Below are 5,112 nucleotides of genomic sequence, written 5' to 3'. Positions count from 1 at the left end.
AATATCAAAGTTTAATATATATATATACACACATGATATTTAGTTTGTTAATTAATTAATACCAACATTGTTGAATCATTATTAAACTATTACTGAATTTAAGAACTTAAATCATTGATGTTAAATTGAGAGGAAACGAAGTTACCAAAATTTTGTATGCAAGATAATATTTTACTTTAATACTATGTTTGATTCTATTGGAATGTTACTGAACTCAAAAACTTAAGGCAATAGGTTATATAAGCAACCGTCGATACAATCGACAGAAAGTGATGTGTTATTAAGGATTTTGTTTAAGATCATAATATATACTTGGTTCTAATACTATAAGTTGAATCAATATTAACCTATCGCTAAACTCAAAAGCTTAAACGATTGATATGCAATAAAGGGACCAACGATATTAACTGAGAGAAACTGATATTATTAAAGTTTGTATACGAGATAATATCTAACTCTGACACCATGTTAGATCATTAATAAACTGTTACTAAACTCAAAAGCTTAAACTAAATAGATTATACAAACGACATCTTTAACTAATTAAATTGAGAGAAAATGATGCTATAAGAAGGCTTGTATATAAGATAATATCTAACTTTAATACCATATTAAGTCGTTATCAAACTATTAAAAAATTTAAGTTGATAGATTACAGTTAACCGTTTTAGGAGATAATGCAAAGGAGGATAGACATGAACTTTTTAATTTAAATGTGAAAAAATTTAACTGAAAAATGAAGTTGGTGGTGAACTGGCTTTCTGTATAATGTGTCCATTGGACCAGTAATTTGTTTTCTTGGTGCTAACATAAGCAAACGATTATTATTTTTATGCCTTTCATAGACTAACCATTTGATGGGCATTTGAAGCTTTGAACTGCTTAAAAGTGGAAAACAAGGATTTTTTATGACTCAGAATGACTGGGATCAACCTAAGATCTCACTTATACATCCATTATCTCCTTTTGATATATATTTTTGTTTCTCAAAAAGTTCTCAAAAAATATATGTCAAAAGAAAAATTAAAAGTGTATTTTAAAAAAATTATAAATTACAAAAATCACTCATGAAGTACGGTGGTAGTTGTAATTACACCCTCAATCTTTCAATTATAAGAATTAGAGCTCTCAAATTTCTACAGAAAATGTTAAAATTAGACTCTCAAACTTATAATAGTTGTAGAAATTGAACCCCAAATGATAAAAATTCAATCCTCAAATTTATACCGTCGTTATAAAGATAATTACACTTCATAGATAGTATTTCTAAGACTAATAATTAAGTATATAATAATATTTTTAAAGAATTGCAACTATAGCAAAATTTATTGGTGGTAGACTCTATTGGTTTGATAGACTTCAAGTTTTTACTATATTGCAATTTTTTTTGCATTGTGCTATATCTGCTAATACTTTGGGTCTAATTGCTATATTTTTGCAACTTTCCCTTATGACAAATTTATACAATTATGTAAATTTGATGGTTCAATTTTAATACCTGTATAAATTTGAGGGCCCAATTTTTACCATTAAAAAAAAAAAAAACACAAAAACAGATCACGAAAGAAGAAAATCTTAAATTTAAATTCAAGACAGAACTTTGGAGAATTCTCTTTTGAATAACATATGGAAATAATAATAATAATCGAAACTTGTTAAAGATAAATAAAGTGGTTAACGTTCTCTAGTTGTCACAAAAATTAAATCCCCAAATAAAACATTTTTCTTTAGAAAAAGTCAGCTACCACAAACTTTTTCAAAGTGGAATATATTGCTAGGACGGTTTCTCCACTTTCAACCTAAGCCTTCGTGTTTTCTTTTGACCTTCTTCCTCTTAACCTTCGATCTCACTTAACTTCGGCTCTATTCGGGATGATCACATATTTATATTTTTTTCTTCACACTTAAAAATTTTGTTATAAATATTTAAAAATTCATTCTAAACGTGTCTTTATTACTTGGGCCAATAAAAAATATTTAATTTTGAAAGGAAAAACTAAGAGATCGATAATGTGGTATCAAAAAGAATTGAACTTAATGGTTCAAATTCATCATATTCGACTTTATACTAAATAGAGCTTCCATTTCTAAAAAATGTTTAGTGTTTCCCAACATAAGAATCTATGGGAGATTTTTCGTCAAATATATAAGTAAGGGAATCAATTATTTCTCGAGAAATTTTGATAGAAGAAGAGAATAACATCTATAGATGTGTGTGGTGTATGTTTGGTCAAATATAAGTTGTTGAAGCAAAAATTAAAATATAGCCCTAGCTATGTATAGTATTTGTTACTTTTATCATTGTAGTATCTAGTTGTTTTGGTTTGAGTGAATTTTCTCTCTCGTGAGCAAATTTCTCACATTATGATTATATTAGAGTCTATATATTTATATATAAGTCACTTTTTGATCATTAAGGTATTTTTTTTTGTTGGTCTCTAGTACCGTCGCCAACATATGTTATTGCATACACTAAGTAAAAGAAATCTAAAATCTCTTTGAATCTATATCGCCTTGTTTAGCTTATTAGGTGAGCTCGTTCTATCTCTCTTTCTTTTTTTTAGTTCATCGATCAAGTCTCGCGTGCATTCATCTTAATCGTTGTTTTACTTTATTCCACTAATAAAGTGCATAAATGGAGTTTGAATGGATTTATATTTAAATACCTTACCACTGTGATGGTCATCACTAAAATTTCCTCCCTAACAAACCATAGCTCCATTCAATTAAAAAGATATATCTTCTTAATTAGATGTTATCTTTATTATATCTAACATTGTTTCCTCATATCTTAGGATAATATTAATTTACATTTCCAACAAATACAATATGAATTCGAGTACTCAATCACATGCAAACGTTTTGCTTTTTAATACATATAAAAATAAATAATATATAATATATTAGCTAGCAAGCAATAAAAGAGAAGGAAAAAATAGTTTTGTAATTTCAGCATAATGTTTTGTGGTGATTATATATATATATATATATACACATAATTAACTTAGCAAAAATTTATTTTTATTATCTAATCTCAAATAGTGATATTCCGATTGGAGCACTACTTTCTGTTCTTACTACAAACAAAATTAATTCAATTTCAATATAGGTTTAATTAATTAATTTTCAGCATCTTAACCTTTTAATCTCCATATTATAGAAAGATTTTTTTAAAATAATAGTAATAATAATAATATAGAAAGAAAGTAAGTCAAAATGGCACATTGACATTTCAATTTTAGGAAGAAACATAGAATATATATATATTTATTCAATGTTCCCATGGCCCAACTTCCCATAATACACACTAACACACATGCTCCAATTTTAATATGAAAACTTGAAAGTTAGTCCGCGGGTGTTTATGTTTTTTTAATGGGTTTTTAATTTAGTTATTGTTTATTTATTTTTCTTATTTAATAGTCTTTTATATTTTAAGATTTTTCTCTTAGTAAGTGTTAAATTAAAAAATACATGAGTATTTCTAGGTTGTATCTATCTTTATACAGTCTATCTAGATGTTCAATTACAAGTTGTCACGTGAAAATTTTCCTTTTTTTAAGAAAATATATTTTCTCCCTTTATAATTGAATTGAAGGAGATGCATGGTTACACCTATGATTGTTGTTACGAAAACTGACATGGTAACTGATTTGTAAAAAATGGAAAGATTGTTGTTATCCATTTATTTTATTCGAAAATTATATCATTTAAATCATTCACATATAAGTAACCATCATGCTAATTCATGTAAATGATATTGTATACATAATATTTCATAGCTTTTTAATTCACATTCACATTAACCATCTCGTCAATTTCCGTCTTATTTAAAAAAAAAAAAAAAAAAACTCACAACAAGCATTTTTTAAACAAACTGCCCAAGTTCAAGATACTTAGAAACGACACTTTTCAAAGTTTAGGAACATAATTGAAACCTTAACCCTACTTCAAAGTTTAGGAATATTTTATATAATTTAACATAGTATTATAGTCACCAGAGGTTCCCTAATCATTAGTGATGGTGTTGATCAGGTCCTCCAGGGGTGCTCCGTTGCACTTGAAAGGGCTTTCCACCTTGCCTATGGAGACTAGCCATTAAGGCTTCTCTAGCACTTTCCATAAACCCACTAGGAGAAGAAGAAGGAGCTCCAAAGCTAAAAAATGACAGCAAAGTTATCACAATAATAAAGCAAAAAGCCAAGGACTTGATCATTCCAATGGCTGTGGCCATGACTCTGATTTGTTCAAATATGAAAGTGAAGAAAATGGAGTTTCTCGTGATCTATAAATAGTTACATGCCAAGAATAGATTGTTGATTAACTTTACACAATCTTAATTTTCTACATTAAACTAACGTTAAACTTGTCAAAAAAAAAAATTATTACCGACATCGTACGGAAACCAAAAAATAGAAAAAGTGACATTGTTTGTTTGTCGTGAAAAGAGTAAATAAATAAATGTCTCCCCACCAATGTTTATTCATGATTGTGCTAAAGTGATTCATTTGAAAGTTGAAATATGCAATGAAATTACAAGGGTTGGCCTAATAATGCCAACTCTTGAGCTGTTTTGCAGAAACTTTAGATCTCTTATATTCCGTATTTGTTCCAATTCAATAAATATTATATATATTTCACCACTTTAAGAAATATGTATAATATGTTATCTCGTTGATAACTATTTAATCTTTTATTTTTTATTTTTGATAATTAAATTTATAAATATTACTTTCATCATTAAGTTTCTTTGTTTTTGTTTTTATCAAATTTTGACCTATGTTTTCAAAAATTGAGTTAGGTTTTGAAAATTAAGACCATATTTAGTAATTATATGGTTTTTAGTTTTTTAAAATTTTGTTTGTTTTCTCGTAATTTCTTATTCATGGTTTTCATATTTTGTATATAAACATTTGAATTCTTGGCCAAAACAAAAACAAAGTTTTTGAAAATAGTTTTTTTCCACAAACTTTGACTTTGGTTTTGAAAACACTCGTAAAATGTAGACAACAAAATCTAGAAACCAATAAATAGTGTTTGTGGGCGCTTAATTTTTTTAAAAATAAATGGTTACCAAATGAGGCCTAAAAAATAGTTTTCAGAAACTAGTTT

The sequence above is a fragment of the Benincasa hispida genome, chromosome 9, assembly GCF_009727055.1.
Source record: "Benincasa hispida cultivar B227 chromosome 9, ASM972705v1, whole genome shotgun sequence".
NCBI classification, from domain to species: domain Eukaryota; kingdom Viridiplantae; phylum Streptophyta; class Magnoliopsida; order Cucurbitales; family Cucurbitaceae; genus Benincasa; species Benincasa hispida.
Note: the sequence above shows the minus strand (reverse complement) of the source record.